The sequence below is a fragment of the Camelus bactrianus genome, chromosome 31, assembly GCF_048773025.1.
Source record: "Camelus bactrianus isolate YW-2024 breed Bactrian camel chromosome 31, ASM4877302v1, whole genome shotgun sequence".
NCBI lineage: Eukaryota > Metazoa > Chordata > Mammalia > Artiodactyla > Camelidae > Camelus > Camelus bactrianus.
In genome coordinates this window covers 10,405,471-10,425,128 of record NC_133569.1, presented here as the reverse complement: position 1 = coordinate 10,425,128, position 19,658 = coordinate 10,405,471, and the positions used below count along the sequence as shown (strand labels likewise).

At 58.7% G+C, this 19,658-nt stretch overlaps 1 long non-coding RNA gene across 1 annotated transcript in view; it reads left to right on the top strand.

Annotated features, from left to right (window-relative positions):
- LOC105073359 (uncharacterized) overlaps nt 1–19,658 on the top strand; it is a 56,112-nt gene that overhangs the window by 34,661 nt on the left and 1,793 nt on the right. The window contains exon 9 of the long non-coding RNA XR_012503490.1: nt 19,283–19,486. This is a non-coding gene — a long non-coding RNA (uncharacterized LOC105073359). The remainder of the gene's footprint in view (nt 1–19,282; nt 19,487–19,658) is intronic.

Below are 19,658 nucleotides of genomic sequence, written 5' to 3'. Positions count from 1 at the left end.
CTCCCACTCCCCCGGGCTCTCAGCTCCATGTCCCCCTCTCTCTCATGGTAGTGTTCTCTGTGTTTTCCTACCCCTGGCCAGATGGGTCAAGTCAGGACCTATGGGGGCTGGAGTGGAGGTGACTGGGGACTGGGTGGGGGAATTCAGAGAGCTGTCCTGTTCCCTGTGGTCCTCATTTGGACATCCATGCAGGGGGCTGAGGAGGAACTCCCGTGCCCCAGGACAAGCCCTAACTTCAGAGGCCCTGGAGCATGCCCTGGATGCCTGGAGAACCGGCCTGGTGGGCTAGGGCAGGGCAGGAATGGACAGGGGCTGACCCACTGCCTCTGCTGGCCCATCTGCTGGGCTGGGGAGAGCTCTGCCCAGGAAGCAGGAAGGCCTAGCAGGATGCGGGCCTCTCCCAGGACCCTCATCCTGGCCTTCTGGGGCCACAGGGGCCAGGGAGGCCACAGCCTCCAGGCTGGTACGCCAGGGTGGAAGGAGGCTGGGAGCCCTCACCATGTGCCCTCTCTCCTGGGTGGCCAAGGTTGCCTGGTTGCCATTAATTGGCTCTATTCATCCTGTAATGAGATGGAAATGAGGCTTCCAGACGGGTCACTGAGCCAGGGAAGAATGGCTGCTTCCTTCTGGGCCTGGAGGGGCAGCCCACCCCCCAGCCTTGCCCACTCCTCTGCCGCCCCCTTATAGCCCACCCAGCCCAGGAGCCCTGTGGCCACCCAGCAAAGGGGGTCCTGAGAGCCTCTGCCCAGCTCTGCGGGCCCCAGGAGTCCTTGCGGGGACTCCCCCGGTTGTGGTTGCATTGGTCTGAATAACACTCGTCAGGGGTCAACTGTGAGTGGGACACACGTTAAAGATACAACAACGATAACAGAAATAGAAGCCACCACTTGCTGAGTGTTCCTCCATGGTGGGAGCTTGGCCAAGGTCAAGGGGCAGTCTGTGACTTGGATCAGGGGTCAGTACAAGATGGGGAGCAGCCACCACTCGCTGAGTGTACCTCCGTGATGGAAGTGCAGCCAAGTTCGGTATGCAGTCTGTGACCTGGATCAGGGCTTGTCTGTGAGGGGGGCCAGGCACCTTGTGTCCAGGATCAGAAGTCAGTCTGTGATGCAGATCAAGGCTCAGTGTGTGACCAGGGTCATGTCTAGGCCTGGGGGGCAGTCTGTTCTCTGAGTCGGTGGCCCCCTGCCTGGGATCTCCTGATCTGACCCCTCCTTTCCGCCCCCTCCTCCCACCACATCCTCACCACCTGGGTCACCGAGGTAACCAGCCCTGAAATAATGGGTGTTTTAGCAGCTGAGGACTTACCTGAGTCTATCTGAAAGACTGAGCTCTGCAGCAGTTGCCATGGGAACCAAGTGACATCCTCTCTCTCCCACCCACTGCCAGGTTCCATGTCACTCAGGCTTCCACTTGGGACCTGGGTTGGGGCAGCAAGGGGAATGGGCAGGACGTGCCCACCCAGGCCCTGCTACCAGTGCTGTTTCCTGGACCCCAGACCTCTGTCCCTTTGTTTCAGAGTGATGGGATGGGATGGCTCAGCAGGGGAGACCACTGAGGTCTAGAGTGCCAGGCGGGGGGCCCTGTGGTTGGTTTTGGCAGGCAGCCTTAGTCTAGGGGCCAGCGAGCGGAGCACTTGGAATCTGATCCTGGGTTTGATCCCAGCTCCTCTCCTTGTCAGCCTGGTGGATAAGTTGGGCTCTGTCTGTATCCACCAAACGGGCGTGGTCATGGGGCTGTTGTGATCACCTGAGTGAGGTGGCAGCGATGAAGGCCCGATGTCTGGGCAGCCTCGGCTGTCATACCTTCAGAGCTGCTCACCTGCCCTGTCCCGAGGGCACAGAGGCAGTCCTGGGGCTCCCCGCCTTCCCTCAGGCTCTGGTCTGCTCCCCTTCTCCTGCGCCCCCAGGGTCCTTGCACGACATTCCCAGTTCAAAGTGAAGTCGTATTTGTGCAGTATCCTTGAGACCGCGTCTTCACCTGTCTTCTGAGACTTGGGCCTCCATGCCGTCTCCAGGGCAGACCCTCCTGGCTGTCTGGACCATGCCTCTTTGAGCCTAGTTGTCTCTGCTGTACGTGGGGTGAGCATTTGGTTCCTGGGTGGACTGAGACTCAAGGCTTCTGTGTACTGAGGTGACCAGCACAGAGCAGGTGCAGGGGGGAGTCAGGACTCCCTTGCCCAGGATGCTCCCCAGAGAGCCAACCTTGGGGGGAGCAACCTTCCTTGAAGTGTGTGGGGCCCAGTCCCACTCGGCCTCCTCCTCAATGGGGGAAGGGAAGCAGGCATTGCTTCACGTGGGCAGGCTCGTGTCATCCCATCTGAACAATGAGAGCAGAGAGGCTGCCTCCCTTGTGGGATCACAAGGCATCGCGCCCAGACCCAGAATGGGGCTCAGAGCCAGCCCTTCGGCCCCCCAGAGTCAGGGTCCATGCAGAGCTCAGCCCTGCCCCCGCCCTGCGGCCCTCTTTGCCAAGTCCTCCCTGGGCCTCTGCTGCACAGCTGGGAGCTCAGGGGTCAAGCATGGTGCACGCCCACCCCAGTAAGGTTGGAGCCACCCCTCCTACCTGTCTCTTATGTGGCTGAGGTGTTCTGCCTCTCTGGCTTCAGGGGACAGTGGGACCCATGGAAGGTGGGCTTTGTGAGGGGGGAGGGGAAGCTTCTGCAAGGGCATGGAGGGTGTGGAATTCTCAGTTGCTACATAACTCAGCAGGGAGAAGGAGCCCCGCCTTCCAAATTGGGAGAGTTAGGGTTAGGGGTGTCCCTTCCTAGCCTCCAGTTCATTCATCAGGCCCTCATTGATGGTCAGTTCCCAGCACAGGCACGGGGACCACTGGGAGGAGGCTCTGCACCTCTCTAGTTGCCCTCTCCAGAGCAGAGTACCTGGACACTGAACCTGCTGCCCATCAAAGTGGGTTCCCTGGGATCAACTGTGATCCCAGTGATGTGCCCACACGTGTCGTCTCCCAGCCATTTCAGGCATCAGTCTGTCCTCAGAGGAGAGGTGTCAGGCCAGGGTGGGATGTACATGATGGGCCCATGGTGGTGGGTGGTGGGGCCACCACGTGACCCTGGCCCTTGGGCTCCAGAGCCCGTCTGAGATCTGCGCTGTCCGCATTCTCACCCCAGGAGGTGGGTCTGCTCCTTGGGGCCACAGAGAAGCTGAGATCCAAGAGACATTGGGAACCCTCTTGCCGGGCCAGGTATGACCTTCCTTTGGCCAGCCCAGCTCCCCTGCTCCAGCCCCGGGGGAGTAGGTGGCATGGGACAGTGGCCCAGGTCTAGCATGGGTCCCAGAGCTGGGCCTTGGCAGTGCCATCTCCTTGGTTCCTGGTACGTGGTGCCACGTCATGCAGGGTGCCCGGCCCGGCCTGAGCCTGGCCCACAGTAGATGCTTGGTGAGGCTGCGTGCCCCTGTTGACTTTGCCCTGACCCTGCTTTGCTGGGAGGGCAGGGGCCTCAGGGCGACCCTGAGAATAAATAGGATGGTGGCACCAGGGTCCCTCACAGAGGGAGTGATCTGGGAACCTTAAATGTGGCTTTTGGACAGAAAGCCTGGGTGAAGCAGCCTCTTCCTGAGCCCATCGGCGTAGCCTGGAGTGCGGGCCCCAGATGTGAGGCCTCTCCACTGCTCACTCCTCAGTGGCTCCCCTTAGAGGCTGTCCCTCATCGTGTCCTTGGTGGCACTGGGGCCACTAAGGTATTCAGGTCTTTGGGGGCATGAGGTCATGATTGCTGGGGGGACAGGGCCAGGATGGAGAAGACCCAGGAGAGGGCTGAAGGAGGGTGGCCGGAGGGGCCTGGAGGCCCTCAGCAGCAGTCTGCTTGGTGTGCGGGAGGCTCGGCCTGGTGCTCCGCCAGCAGCTGCGAGACCTTGATCACTCCCGATGTTCCTGCAGGGCGTAGGACAAAGCTCACAGGTCATGGCTGGGGCAGGAGCGGGATGAGGAGACTGAGGCTCAGAGGAAACTGGACGGAGGGCCACCGGGAGAGGGCAGCAGGGCGTGAGGACCTGTGCCCAGGAAAGAGAGCCCGAGCACCATCCTCAACCCCGTCACCCCATCACCCTGTTGTGTCAGGCAGCACTGGGATGGCTGTGGGCGTCTTATATTTATTCACTCATTCATTCACTCTTTAGACCTAGCTGGGGCTCCAGCTCTGTTTCCAGCCCCCACACTGGGAACCTGGATGCAAAGCCAGTGGATACCCTGGCCCAGCTGCCTGTAGACAGTGCTGGAGGGCACCGAGCCTCCAGGGTGAAGTGAGGTAGGCACCAGGCCCCAACTCCTCCGGCGTCTCTGCCCCTCACTGCCCGGCCGGCCTCTGCGTCACACCCCATTACTAATCCCGTCTAGGCCCACACTCGCCTCCTGACCACCAGGCTTCTGTTCCCCAGATCCCTGCATGGGAGGGGTCATCCCTTGAAAGACAAGTTGTAATCTGTGCTCCACTAGCTGCTTCACAGGCCAGCAGCAGGGCACACAGGAGTGCAGTGGGCCTTTGTACAGGGGCACTGAGTGCCAGGGCCACTGGGTGGAAACTTGAGACTGCTTCCTGCATGGTCAGGGCTGTGCCAAGGGACTTGTGGGTGGGGGACCTGGTGGGCATGAACCATGAAGGAGGAGTTAGACCCCATGGTGGCTCATTGTGGGACCTTGCAGTGTCCCTGGGGATGCCGGGGGCAGTGGGTTGATGGTGAGGGGATGAGTGCACGTGAGGCATTTGTTTAATCCTGTATCAAGCTGAACTTGGCTCCCACTCTCAGGGTCTCTGTTTCTTTCTTATGGCTTCCTGCCCCTTCATCCCTGTCTGCATTCTTGTGGCTCCTGGACCTGCACCCTCCTTGTCCCCATCCCTGGTCCTCTGTGTGTGGCGTCATCATGCAGTGGATTTGAAGTGGCAGCCTGGGAGTCAAGGGGCAGATGCAGTGTCATGTTGGAGTGGCACACAGCAGCAGGAGCGTGCCTGCTTGGGGCCCTTCTTTGGGGGAGCAGCCAGCCAGAGCCCCCAAGATTAGCACCAAGAATGCAGCACCCAGCCATGTCCCAGTGAGTGTCCCCCCACCCCTTAGCTGGACTCTGGGGAGGGGCTTCCTGAAAGACTGGGTGGGCTTGGGGATCAGCTCTCCTGGAAAATGACTTCCCCTTGTGATGGTGGGTTTCCTAGAGGGGTCTTCGCCTTCCTGGCCCTGCTGCCAGCTCCCCACCCCTCTTCCTGTCCCCACCCCCACTCACGTCCCGGCCCCTTGGCAGAGCCCTGTGAGATCTGTGATGAGGACAGCTTCGGTGCTGTGCTCTGGAAGGAGGTCCTGGCCAGAGAGGTGGCCGCAGTCCTGTGTCCTGTCAGTGTCACAGGTGAGGGCTTGAGGGGCGGGTGTCGTGGGGGACTCCTACCCTTGAGATGCCGGTCAAGGAGCTGTCAGCGCAGGACACTCGGCCCAGACCATTCCCAGGCAGCCCGTGCCCTGAAGCCGGGGCTGTACAGGTGGGAGGGGATGGGGGCTCAGGACCACCGTGACTGAGCGTTCACCAGAAGCCAGCGCCTGCATGAAGCCCTTTAGTGCGATGCCCCACGGAGCCACCCATTGACACGTGGGAAACTGAGGCACAGAGAAGTTATTAACACACTAGCTGTGGGCTTGCAGGACCACTAGGTGGGAAGTCAGCTTTGAACGTGGTGGTCTTAATCCCCATGCAGCCCTGTGGAATGATGGGGGGTGTGGAAAAGGCAGAGTGGGCTCCCAGAAGGGGCTTGGCACGTTGAAGGGTTGATGTCCTTTGCCCCTCGTATTTGAAGAGTGCGTGCAGGTTGGACATTTGTTTGCTGTGCAACATTGAGGAAGTGACCCTTTCTGAGCCTGTTTTCTTTCTGTAAAACAAGTGCATTGTGGGTTCCCTGCCCCTGCCCAGGGCCCCTCCCCCAGTGGGGGCTGTGTGTTCCCAGCGGTGGTTGCAGCCCCCCCTGCCGTGTGTTGTTTATAGAGCAATACATGTCTGGGTAGCGTATTGCAATCCACGGAAGTAAAGTGAAGAAAACCCAGGTCGCGGGATGGTGTGACTTGTCTGGCCTTTTGTCTGCGTGCACGACCGTATTTTCCCTTGTTTTGATTCTGCACCATGCAGTGGAGCAGGTGTCCTATCCTGTCCTGTGGCTTCTGTTGGGTGACAGGGTTGTGGCAGTCGCCTAGGGTCATGCCACCGTGTGTGTGTGCAAGTGTGCCTGGTTCCCTGGGAGTAAGTTCTGGGTCACAGGCTGTGCCCGTGTTTAAGGCAGTGGACACCTGACGTCCATCAGCCCCAAGGCCTGCCCAGCGTCTGCTTGGCACACCCAGGCCAGCGGGTCCCGTGCCCGCGTGGGTGGAGCTGAGCAGGGTATGCCTGGCTGTTGGTTTTCCCCAGGGCTTTGGATAGGAAAGGGCTCTGCCCCCACGCAGGTTTGTCCCTGAAGGTTTGGCTCTTGCCCGGTCCCAGGACCTGGTGCAGTGCCCGACCTGAAGCATCTGCTGGAAAATGTTTTGAATGAAATAAACTTAGGGAAGCCTGTCCCCTGGGCCTGCTCATTTGGAATGTGGTCCTGGGCAAGTGTCCGTTTCTGGCGCTAAGTGTTCCAACTTGAGTGGCTTGTGCCTGGGAGCCATGTGTGAAACTCCTGTGCTGGAGGCGGGCACCCACCTGAGAATCAGGAGACAGCTGACCCAGCGTCTCCCCAGGCCTCATCCTGTGATGCTGTGAGCTGCACGAGGAGGTATTTCCTTCTGGGAGCCCCCATCTACTTCTGCTGTGTCTCTACCGACTGCCCAAACATACAGATAATGGTGAGGCCGGGCCAGGGGTCTCCTACCCAGCCCAGCCCATCTTTCCATGGCCCTCCTCTGCCCTCCGTCCTCTGACATAACCCTGTGTACCCAGTGGCACACTCTGTGGACGTAAGTCAGCCACAGCCAGGACTGAGGGCTGGAGAGGACTTTCTGTGTGGGAGGTTCTTGGGACCTGCAAGTGATGGCCTCCACCCCTTCGATCTTCCAGATCCCAGAGCACTGGGAAAGGCTTAGTGTGGACTGCCCGGGGAAGGGGTCTCCCAGGTCATCCAGACGCTGAATTGGCCACTAGGGCATCTAGAACTGGGCTTCAGACCCTGCTCCCCATCCCGGCTGAGTGAGGGGACAAGAGCTGCCCAAGGCCACACAGTGGGGCTTGGGGGCCTGAGCCAGTCCCTTCCCTGAGCTGGGTCTCAGTTCCTCCTCCTCCAACTGTCTCTGTGGGAACAGGGTAGGCAGAGTGCCCGGCACAGGGTGAGCCCTGGAGTGACGGCTGGGTGAAGCTCGTGGGGCGGGCAGGTGGCCTGACAGCTCCCCCTCCTTCGCAGGGCACCACCAACCAGACTTGTAGCCTGTGGGCCAAGACTGACTTGTAAGTTCATCTGTGCTTTGTGTCCTTGGGGCCTCAGGCCTGGGAGGAGGCTGACCCAGCAGAGGCGGGGCACAGCCTTCAGGTTCGGGGGCCACTGACTCCCTGACTCTTTCTGTCCTGCACATTCTCCCTGCCCAGGTGAGGCTCTGAGGCGGCAGGATCCCACCCAGCTGGCTTCCCACCCCTCCCAGGGAAGTCCACGGTTGGGGATCCAGAGGGGTGTGGCAGCCCCCCTCACACTGGCCAGGTGACAGGCAGATGGTGTAGCTTTGCAAGAGCACTGCCAAGGACTGGGCAGCAGGGTGAGGCCCTGAGTGATCAGATGGGAAGCAGATGTGGGGGCTCCTGGGGCCCTGGGCCCAGCTCCTTGTCAAGCAGTAGCACCAGCCCACACCAGGTGCTGCAGCAGTGGGAAGTAGGGGGACGGGGCACCGGGCTGGACTGACCAGGCTGCAATTTAGAGTCACAGGGCCCTGCGTGGGTGCCCAGAGGCAGGTGTCCTCCCAGACACAGGGAAGCAGAGAGAGAGGTGTGGGGCTACGTAGTAACAGGGATGAATTTGTCAAAAAGCCCCATAATGGGGGCAGTATCCAGAGGAGAGGAGGTTCAGACTTTGTGGAGACAGGGCGGGTGAGAACTTAGTGACCGGGTCCCGATGTGCCAGATGGGCCTGGTGGTGGCTGGGCCTCCCCTCTGGAGGTTTGGTGTCCATTGAAGTGGGTATGTCCATTGAAGAGCTGCATGTCATTGTCACCACCCACCTCTCTCATCCCTGGTTCCGCCCGTCCCAGGCCAGCCTGTGGGCCGGGGGGTACGTGTGGCAAGTCCCTGCTGCTGGGCGTGGTGCAGTGACGGAGATGTGTCAGGGAGGCCAGGGAGGCTCCCGCAGTGGCTGATCCTAGAGGAGGACGTGTTTTCTGGCAGAGAACAGGAGGAAGCTCTCTAGGCAGAAACACACTTTGAGTAACGGTGTGGAAGTTAGAGGGTACAGGAAGAATGTGAGGCCAGGACGAGTAGGCGACCGGAGAGGAGGATGGATAGGTGCCGGGGGGAGGCTGCAAGGGGTGTGGGGCCAGTTTGTAGGGCTGCATGTCAGCAACTGTGGAAGTTGTCAGGGAGGGGTGTGACCACCATGCATCCATCCACTCTCCACCCACCTGTCCACTCGCTTAGGTATCCACCCACCCACCTTCTATCCATCCACTCCCTTGGCTATCCACCCACCTACCTACCACCCATTCATGCACTCATCCACCCATCCAGCTCCCCAATCCATCCATCCACCCATCCACTTATCCACCTATCCACCCACCCATCCAATCTTGAGTGATTACTGACCACCGACAAGGCAGTGTGCCTTGTCGGTGGTCAGTAATCACTCAAGACCTCAGCCTCCTCTGATCCCCAGTGAGGAGGGACAGGAAAGTGGGAACCTATGGATTCCTGTGAAACTGTCAGGTCAAGGCACAGGCCAAGAAATGGAGCCAGTGTACCAAGTGGTGTGTGGGGTGAGGTGCCTTTTAGGGCAGGTTTAGGGAAGCCTCTCAGGGGTGGTGCTTGAGCAGAGGCCTGACAGCACTGTGCACGTGGGTGTCTGGGGACAAGCATTTTGGCAGAAGGAACAGGCAGTGCAAAGGCCCTGTGGTGGGAGTGTCCAGGGCCATATGGCAGACTGCACTTCTCTTTCCAACTCTGGGTCTGGGGTTGTGAGGACAGGAGCAGGGGCAGGGGCCTGGGGTGGGGGAGAGCTTGGGCGGACCGCCTAGCCTTTGGAAACTGGCTCTCTGGCTTTGGTTGCTGTCAGGTGCTTTTCTCTGGGTTTTGCAAGTGACGCAAGCTCTTTGTTCAAAGTGAAGTATCAAAAACGGTTAAAAAAAGAAAAAGCAACAAAGAAGGCCCACGTGCTCTCAGGGCCCAGGCTGGCCATCGTGGGAGGTTACACCGCGGTTGCAGGTCTGTTTAATCTGGCCCCTGATGTCGGCATAAGCCCCTCCCCAAAGCCCAGAAACCCTCCCTAGTGGCTGTTGGAAGGCTGCCTGCAGTGCCCTGGGGATGCCCGTTCACCCAGTGGCCCAGCACCCTCGCTTGAACAGCTCTGCTCACATTTCTGATTGTTCCCTAGGCGTTGAGTCCCCTGAACGGTTTCAAGATCTTAGTTGTAAATTGCTTTCCAGAGATGTGGACCCAGCCCCTTGGTCTCCAGGGCAGCAGGCTGTGAGCAGTCTGGCCAGCCCAGTGAGTGTGAAGTTCTCAGTCCCCAGGGCTGTGTGACCTGGGGCAGATTCCACCCTCTGGGAGCCTCAGACTCCCATCCTCAGGATCAGAGTCTGCCTGATTGTGGGTGTGGGCAGAGAAGGTGATGGGGAGTGGGCTGCAACCAAGTCCATGGGGTGCTCACCACTGGCTGTGGCCTCCACCTCAGGTGTGGGAGGCCCACCCACTGCCCACTCCCGGTCACCTCTGAGTGGATGGCACTGTTAGGGTCTCTGTGCCTGGGCCCAGGGTTCTGAGGACAGCAGGAAGGTGCCTCAGAACACATTTGGCCCCCAAGCTCTCTGTTCAGTTCTGGGCATGGCGCTAGGAGCCTGGCTAACTATGCCTGTTACGTCTGGTGAAGCTGAGGCTTAGAAAGGAATGTGGTCCAGCTCAGGATGAGGATTGCAGTATCTGATCGAGAAATGAACAGCCTGGGGCTAAAGACCAGGGATGGACAGGGCGGGGGAGGGAGAGGGCTGTCTCTGACCCTCCCTCACTCTTCCCCCTTTGCTCTGCTGTGTGCTGGACAGAACCCCTTTCCATGCCCAAGTGGGGCCACTCCTCACATGAACAGGCTCAGAGGAACCAAGTGTTTCCTGAAGCGGGGACCAGGGACAGGGCCGGAGGTCTATGTCCACCAGTGAGCCCAGAGATTGGGTCTGTGCTGTCATTGGCCTGTGTTTGTGTGTGTTTGGATGAGAAAGGTTCTCACATGTCTACAGAACTTTGTGTGTAGGGGGGTGCCACTGGGGGCTGAGAGCCATCAGTGATGTGACCATCATCTGAGTAGTAGGTGATCTTTTGATCCATGACCGTGGTCCATGACTCTGTCCCTGGTCTGATGGAACCTAGATTCCAGACTCAGACTGAGCCCTGGTCCTGGTCACTGGTCACACATTGAGCCCTGACCCCATGTCTCATCTGGAGTCCCTTGTGCTCGTTCGTGTGTTAGTATGCATGTGTCATGTTCTTGGAGGGCTGCCCCCTCTTCCAGCCACGTGCGACTGTCAGCCATGTGACATGCTCGTCTTGGAACGTCTGAGTCAGAGGTTTCCACCCACATCACAGACCCCTGGCCTGCCTCACCCCCAGTTGTACACACACACTTGCACACATGGGCTCAACATGTACACGTGAGGTGACTTCTCCCAACAGGGCTCATGGCCCCAACCCCCTAACACCCCTGCACCATCTGGCCAATGGCAGTGGGGGCCTTGGGAGCAGGGCCATTAGTGGGGAAAGAGGGATCTTTGCAGAATTCCCAGATGTTTGGGTGGGTGGGTGGAGGACGGGCCCAGGAGGATGGCCTGGTGCCGGGGTTAAGGAGAGCCAGGAGCACATCCAGGGAGTTCAGTCCTGTGGTTCAGCTCGGACAGCTCGCTGGGTCTTTCACTCATGGCGGCTGCATGTGTTGTGCAGTTTCCATTTTAAAAAAGAATAACTCAGAGTTACGTAGAGCAGAAAAGTGAGAGCTGGCAAGATCCTTGGAAATCACCTGCTGTCTGTCACTTGAAAATGGTGGAGGTGAGGCCCAGTCTAGGGACGTCAGTACAGGCCAGGCCTGGGCCAGACACTCTCCACGGTGCTCCTCTTGCTATGCCAGCATTTCAGGAGGTGTTCTGCCTGACGCTAATCCCACGTGGGCTCCAGGAAGGACAGAGTTCCATACCCACCATGTCCTGTTCTCCTGGGTCCACGTGCACAGCAACTATAAAGGCTCTGAGAAGTCCTGTAAGTGGCTTCTGTTCAGTTGGGTTGGGGTTTCCCTAATTAGTGGGCACTTGGCACCCTTACTGAGCTGGCAGAGCAGACACTGGTGGGTGGTGTGACCTTCCCGCAGAGTCTGTTGTGCCCTTTCTCAAAGCGTGACCCCACTCCAGGCACCTTTAGAGACGCCTGGCTGAGGAGACGGGCATGGAGTGCCATTGAAGGCCCAGGGTGGCCGCATGAGTCATGCCAGTCTGTGCTCTCTCTCTGCCTGGGCAGACCCCAGCCCTGCCGGATGAAGCTGTCCTGGGGGACGCTCAGGACCCAGGCCCAGCGCCCTCCCTGGAGTCCTCACCCAAGTGCAAGTCCTGGTCCTTTTAACAGCCTTGCCTCATCCCTGTCCCTGGTTTCCTTGGAGAGGGCAGCGAGGGGGCAGGCCAAGGGGGGCACGCAGAAGGGTGTCCAGCTCCCTGTCAGAGGCGGCCAGTTCCCAGCCTGATTTCTCCCATGCTGGCTGAAGGGCGGTGTTGGCTGTTGCTGGGCCAGTGGTGGCCCTGGTGTCTAGAGGGGAGGGAAGGGGTCCTGTTTGGTGCGAACATCACAGACACATGCTTGAGAGTCAGGATACACTGTTATGGCATGGGCAGGGGGCGTCTGGGTGTGGGGAGCTTTCCTGGGTGGAGTTCAGGGCACAGGAGTCTCCTGCGGGGCTGCATCTGGCTGCGTCTCATCCCTGTGTTTTCCCACCCCTGTGGGCCCCCCGTGTGTCGGTGGTGGGGACGTGCAGTCGTATGAGTAGGGTGTTCACAAGTGACTTGAGGGTCAGGGGTGGGCCTGGCGGTCAGGGTAGGCAGCGAGTGTGGACAGCCCTGAGCTCACGGGATCTGCTGGGCAGGCTGGGAACAGCTCAGGGCAGCTCTGGGAGGATGCCTACCCTGGTGTGGGGTGTGCAGGGTTGCTGCGGGGCGCTGGGAGTGGTAATGGTGCCAGTGGTGGTGATGGTAATGCTGGTGGTGGTGATGGTGCTGGTGGTGGTTTTGGTGAGAGCCGTGATGGTTGAGGCTGTGGTGACAGTTAAGGTGGTGTTGGGGGTGGTCTCAGCAATTGGGGGGAAATCGTCACAGTCCAAACTCGTTCTACTCACCACACGACAGGCCAAAAAATGGGGAGACGAGGTGTTGGGGCAAGGAATAGTGACTGTATTTGGAAAACCAGCAGACTGAGGTTGGTGGTAATGTCTTGTAGAACCATCCTGCTCAAGTCAGAACTCAGGCTCCTTGTATACAAAAAAAAAAAAAAAAAAAAAAAAATTGGGATGGGGTGTGGTTCGTTGTTGCAAACTTCTTGCTGTAGGAATTCTTAGTTCTTGCATTCATCCATGTGAGTCAGGCCATGGTGTTCCTGTAAACCTGCAACAAAACAAAGGTTATTTTGTATTTTGCAATTTGCCAGCCCTACTTAAGTGCAGAACCCCAAGAATAGCCTCTCCTGTCTATTTCAGGCTAAAAGCAACATTGTTTCCTAAAAGGTGCAGAGCTGGCAAGACTAAGCCTAGAAAACAGGGCACAGTGGTTAAAACTAAAGGAACAGACCAATATAGAGTCAGATTTGATCTCCTCTGTTCCAGTATGAAGCCCCCCATCCTCTTGGGAACCAGGACACACCCGAGGCAGTTAACCAGGCTGAGTAGGTGAGGAGCCTGGGTGGGAGGGCAGACAGGAGAGCTCATGGGGCCACGCAGTCTGGGAAGGTATCTTGGAGGAGACAGAGCTGGGTTGGTGGGGGTGGAGGGGTTTGGGATCTACTGGAGCCCATGCATGTGCCCAGCACCCTGCACTCAGCATGGAGCCTGATGGGGCAGGCCAGGGGCACACTGGCTGAGTGAGTGACCTATCGGCTTGAAGTCCAGCTGCGCCAGTGGATGGAGCATGATGGGGTGTGGGTGTCGAGGGGCTTGCCCCACAGCTGGCATGAGTAGGTGGCAGGCCGGACAGAGCTGGGTCAGAGGTGCACCAGGTGAAGGTCTGAGTGAGGGTCAAACAGCTCAGGCAGAGGTGCAGGCCTCTGAGCTGGGCGTAGTTGGCAGGTGCCCTGGGGTTGGCGAGACCCTGGCATCCACAGTGCAGACCGCTTGCTTGCATGGCTGGGGATTGCAGGGGCCCTTTTCTGCCTGGCAGGCTGCCCTGGGCCTCTGGCCCTATTCAGGTGGGTAGGTTGGGTCTGGTGAAGAGCCACCAGACCCTGAGGATGGCCAGGTTTCCAGCCTTGGGGCAGGCCTGCGGCTGGAAGCTCTGACTCAGAGTGTGGCCAGTACCATGTGGGAGCCAGGAGATTGGCACCCTGGGCTACATGAGAAGCCTTTGAGGCCCTGGTCACAGACCTGTGGATGCTAAGTGAGCCTTAGACATTGTTAGTGCTCGGAGAGCCTGCCCCCCATGGGCAGGGACACAGGCCTGAGGGTGCATGGCTCTCACCCAGCAGCTCACTCAGCAAGACCAAAGTCAGGCAGGTCTCCACCCCCCAGGGTCCCCTCAGGTCACAAACATTGCCCCCAGACCCTCAACAGAGAGGACATGGCACTGATCTCGGGAAGCAGACATGGGCCTGCCCGGGGAGGGGGTTTCTGACAGGCTAGTGGTCAGATGGGAGCTGGGCACAGAGTGGGAGTTTGAGGAGGCTTCCAGGAGATGGCAGGGCCTCGGGAGAGCCCTGAAGGATGAAGCTGAGTCAGGCAGGGGACAGGAGGGGATGTGCTCAGAGGGAACGGCCAAGATGAAGGCCTGGAGGCAGGAGAGGGTGCTGTGTTCTGAGTCCCTAGTGGCTCCATCCCAGCTGGCGTGTGGGAGCAGGGCCACCAGGGCTGCGGGGGGGCTTGAGAGCCCTGATGAGCTCCAGCTGCTGGGGGAGGTGGGGCCTGGGCAGGGAGCCCCAGCCCAGCAGCCTGGTAGGACCTGTTGGAGGAGCCAGGTGCAGTGCTCAGGAACTCCCAGCTTATCCAGGTGGGCTCCCTGGAGGAGGCAACCCAGCACAAGCCTTGGTCTGTGGGTCAGACGGCAATAAGTAGAGGTGGGCGGTTGGCACTCTGGACATGTGAAGCATGATTTGGCGGGGCTTGTACCTGGCATGCGTGCTTTCAGGAGCACAAAGGACCAGCTGAGAAGTTTTGAAGGGCTCCTAGAAGCCCCTGCCTGCAGAGACATCTTGGCCACTCCCTGTTCCCTCAGTGGGGCTAGCTTCTCCCATCCAGGCTTCTTTCTGCTGTGTGGGAGGACAGGTATGAGGCCTTCCCACTCCAGTGTGAATTAGCCCATCAAACCCCAGGGGGCCCTGATTCCCACAGTCCTATAATAACGCCTGCTTCGCGGGCCTGCAGGAGGCATCCTGAATGCTGAGAAGGCCCAGGCTCAGTGGGTGAGCAGGTAGGCTGCGCCCCCAATGCACCCTCTGTGTTACTGTCTGCTGATCTCCCATGAGCGTGCCGGGCCCTGTGCTGAGCCCTGTATCTCTGTTGTCTCCCTGAGCAGCATGCGGGGTGAAGATGTGTGCCTACTTCGCAGGGGAGGCAGCTCGGCCCTGAGTGGCCAGCAGTGGCCTTGGCTGTCCAGTTCCCCCTCCTGGGGCTGGGCTGAGCCACCAGGGAGCTCTGCAGGGAGCAGGATGGCAGGGAGCCACAGGCTGAGCCTCCTCCCAGGCTCTGACGCACTGGGGCCCCAGGGGAGGTCCCCTGGGGGGCGTTCTGAGTTGGATGGGGGCCAGGCTACTCCGCTCTGGCAGCTGGTGACAGGAGCCAGGCAGCCTTCTCTGAGCAACCTCACGTGAGACACCAGGATAAGGCTGTGGCCCCGCACAGGGGCTGAAGTTGGAATAAGGCAGGTCTCCGAGGGCGGGGTTGCAGGGAGCTGGGGTTCCCCGTCTGAGTGTGGCTGGACGAGTGTACTTGAGGTGGGGAGTGGGGAGGGTCAGGAAAGGTGGGCCAGTCCCTGGGGCCTGTGGGGTCCCTGAGGGCGGCATGACCTTTGCTCTGAGTGAGGAGGGAGCAGCAGGAAGGTTTTGAGCAGAGCATGTGTCTTGGCATATTTCCAGTGATGGCAGTGTGCTGGGGACAGGCAGAGGCAGGCAGGGGGGAGGCTGGCAGTGGGTCCCACCAGGGTGGTGGCCACGGAATGGAAAACAGCAGTGAGAGTCCTGGTGCATTTTGACATGAAGGCTGATTGATGATGGGTGTGTGGGTATGAGAGGGAGGGAGGTAGGAGGGTTCCTGGAGGTTGCCGCCAGGTTGGAGGGGCAGAGAGGGGCCATGCTGCCCGGCCACGTGGCTTCACTTGTCCCCCCATAGCAAGTCTTGGCTGGGCACTCTGCCCCTACTGGGGTGCAGGCATGGGGTGAGCAAGCCAGGTCCTGGTCCCGCCCTCCCAGAGGAGGACGCAAGCAGGAACATAAGGCTATCACGTAGTGGGACAACTGGACAGAGGTTCAAGGACATACAGGTGGTATGCAGCCGGCGGGTGTGCAGGCCTCGGACAGCCACCAGAGGGGCAGCTTACCATGGCAGTGACTGGCCTAACACGCTGTCAAGGACAACTTGGCATCAGGGGGATATGTGATCAGGAGGCCAGCTGTCCAGGGAGTGCGCTGGGTGGATGGGGGTGATGTGGGGGTGGAAGGAGGTTGCTGGCTGTATTCTTGACTGACCAAGGAATCTGAGGGCTGGGGAGCCACAGAGGAAGCTCGAGTCTCAGCTCAGGGTCAGGCCCTGGGGTGCTGACTGAGGGCAGAAGGAGAGCTCAGAAGTGGCGCGAAAGGGCCAGGTGGTTGTCCCTGGGGTTTGGTGACATGGGGGCTTTGGCCAGAGTGGGTTGGGAGGAGCCTGTGGTGAGGAACTGGTGGCCTGCAGAGGGGTGGGCAGTGGCTGGGCCTTCCTGGAGACCCTGGTCTGATGGGGGAGGCACAGCATCTTCTCTGGGAGTTTTGATTTGAGGGGCCCGGGGTCCCCTGCAACCTCCCCTCAACTCAGGCAGGGAGGGGCCCCTGCCCCAGCTCCTTCTGTCACCCTGGACCTGGGGAGTGGGGAGAATCAGATGTCACTGACGTTGATTCCTCAGGTCTGAGCCCAGGAGTTGGGGCCTGGGTCCGTGACCCAGGTATTCCAAATTTCTGAAGTTTGGACAAGAGGCAGCAAATGGTCTCCCACATGTGGGAGCGGTCACTGTGTGCTTGAGGGAGGAAGGACCTGCTTGTGTTGCAGAGATGGTAACAGGTGTCCCCTGCAGCAGGAAGGATTGCAGTCAGACATGGAGGAGGACTTCCAGATGTTGTGGGTACAAGAGGATGTGTCCTAGAGGTCTAAGTGAAAGAAGGAGGGCCAAGGATCCCCTGACCTTTTCCAGGTCAGGGTGTGCCTGAGATGCAAGTGAGGGTCCTCCGGTCAGAGACCACAACCCACATGTCCTGCTTGGGGCCAGTCCTTGGCTGATGCCCAGGGCAGCCTGGAAAGCTCTGCAGACGGCCTGGGAAAGCTCCGTTGATGGGGGCTCTGCCCTGGTGTGGAATTGGCCTTAGGGAGGCCCCCCTCCACCTGGTCTGGGTGTTAGGCCATCCTTGAGGGTCCCTTTCAGGTCTGTTTCCCAATCCTGATTGCACAGCTCAGATGTTGTAGGCTTTGGCGAGGTGGAGGGGATGTGAGGTGGTGAGACAGATAAAAACTGGAATCCTGGCCCTCCTGCTGTCTTGCTGTGTGGCATCTGGCAATCCTACCACCTCTCTGAGCCTCAGTTTCTGTATCTACACAGCTGAGCTGTGGATTATTTCCAAGATTAAATGATAAAATGCGCAGGAAGCTGTTAATATTGAGATGGGGGAAAGGGCAAGGAGAAGCTTCCTTTCCATGTGCTGGAGGTTAGGAGCCCATGCATGCTCCCCTGATCATCACCACCAGGGACTATGGAGTCAAGGGGAGAGGCCGAGGCCAAGGAGCCTGCGTTGCAATCCTGCAAGTTTTGAGTGAGCTGAGCAGCTGCCCGCCTCCTGGGCTGCCAGCCCAAGCAGCTGGTTCTCTGGCAGGGCCAGAACTGCAGGCTGTGAGACCACAGGAGACAGCGATGCAGACCCAGCCCCTCAGAGGGCAGGGGGGTCACAACCCCTAGGGGGCCAGAGCCCCTGGGGACCCCCATTTGTGGGGACCACATTCCATAGGGGGAAGGGTGGTGTCCTGCGGGCAGGATGGAAAGCCTGGGAAGTGGTCAACAGGTGCAAGTGCAAGGTCACTTCTGTTCTGCCGTGGTGTCAGTCCAGGAGCGGTCCTTGCTGGGGTTGGCCATACAAACGTCTAAACGGGTGAGAGTGGAGGTTGGGGGAGGACAGCGCCTTCTCCCTTGCTGGGTGGGGACCAGTGTTCATGTCTAGGATGTGCTTTAGTGCGGGCGGGGAAGGGGCACCTGTCAGAAGGCATCACTGCTGCGCCCACCTGCTCCCTTCACGGCTGCCAACGCCCAGGATGATGTCAGCCACGTGCAGGCACTTGCCTCCCTAAGGACTCAGGGCTGAATGTCCCCTAAGCATAGGGTGGACTGTGGTCAAATGTGACAGCAGTGTGGCCAGGAGGGGTGTTCCCAGGAGAGGAGGTGCCGGCCCTGTGTGGCCTGCAGCTCAGCCTCTCCCGACATATAATCTTTGCCATTGCACTCCTGGGGCCTGTCCTGCCACCTACAGGTCACCCCTCTGCAAGGACCTGCTGTGTGGCCCTCTGCCCAGCGTCCATCAGCCCAGCTCTTACAAGGTTTGGAAATGTGTGTTAACTAACTCACTTGTCCTTGTCCCAGTGGCCTTTGTGAAGGATCCTGGGCACCATTTGTTGGATGGGTAGGCTAGTGGCAGGTTGTGGGGCAGACCAGGCTCGGAGTGCTGTGGTTGTGTGAGAGGTTATGAGGCTGGGAGTCAGGACTGTGGTATCAAGCGGGTAGGGCAGGGGGTCAGCAGGGAGTGAGGGGTCTCGGAGAGCGAGGGCAGCAGACCTCGAAGGATTCAGCACGTCCTCTGCTCCCGTTTCCACTGAACTCACCCCCTGTCCATGTTGCTGACCCTCCACCTCTACGGGGGCCAATCCTGCCTGATGAGGGGGCACCTTCCTGGGGGCACCAGGTCCCCCGCCCCACCTTCCTCTGGGGTCTCCTGGGCTGGGCGCCGTAAGCCTGGGGATCCCTGCGTACACTGGGCACCTGCTGAGCTGTGCTAGTTGCTGTCTGGTCCTGGGGAGCTGGCCTGCACAGCTGTTGCTGAGACCTGTCTCAGCAAATCCAATGACTTTATTCCTTCCCTACTATGCTCAGATTGATGGAACCATTTCACTGATCTGTTCCCTGCTGAGGTGCAGGAAGTTCTGTGCGACTCTACCTGGCTCGGTCTCAGAGATGTGAGTTCGCTGTTCTGTGAGGGCTTCCTGATTCCTGTTGTTTTCTATTCAGGAAACGGTGCACATGTCCTGTACACCTCGTTGTTCTGGGCTTTCCCCATGAGATTCCCACCTAAATCTTTATGCCATGAATTATTTTTGTTTCCTAGAAAACTGAATGCTTAAAACTCATAGGCAACAAACAGCTCTGTTATTCCTCATATTCTTCTGTAACTTCTGTTCTCTGAGGAATGGTCTGTCTCTTAAGACAGCTTAAGGCAGGGAGTAAGATAGAGCAAGAAATACGTAAGGGGAAAATCAATGATTATTTCAAAGATACTCCCTAGCAAACGTCTTAATATCCTACGAAAATGCTGGTGTAAAGAACAGAGGATTAACAGCTCATGAAGAAGAGTAGGTGTGCGGTAGGAATGCATCTCGGGTTCTGGGTATCGTGTGGTCGATGACAGTCACAGCCCTCAGTAAGTGATGAATAACTCATTATCCTTGTGGTCCTTTGTGCAGCCCTCCCCTACATGGACTCTTGAAAAGCGTCTTGTTGTTGGGAGCTCTTCCTCCACCGTATGAAGAAGGCTGGGCTCGCTTGCTGAAGAGATGAGGATCCACCTAGAGCCAGCACTAGCCAACAGACACGTGAGTCAGCCCCAGCTGAGCTGCCCATTGACTGCAGGTGCAGAAGTGACCTTAGTTGAGACGCAGACTGCCCAGGTGAGCCTCCACCAAGGTGTTAATATGGGCCATAAGCAAATAAAGTGGTTACTAACCCATTTTTAATAAATCATTGTAAACATGCAGAATAGAGGAGGAAGAAAAGTGAAACAATATGTGAGGAATAAAGATAGAAGAGAGGAAGGGTCAAATGTGATTATGGCCACTTCTG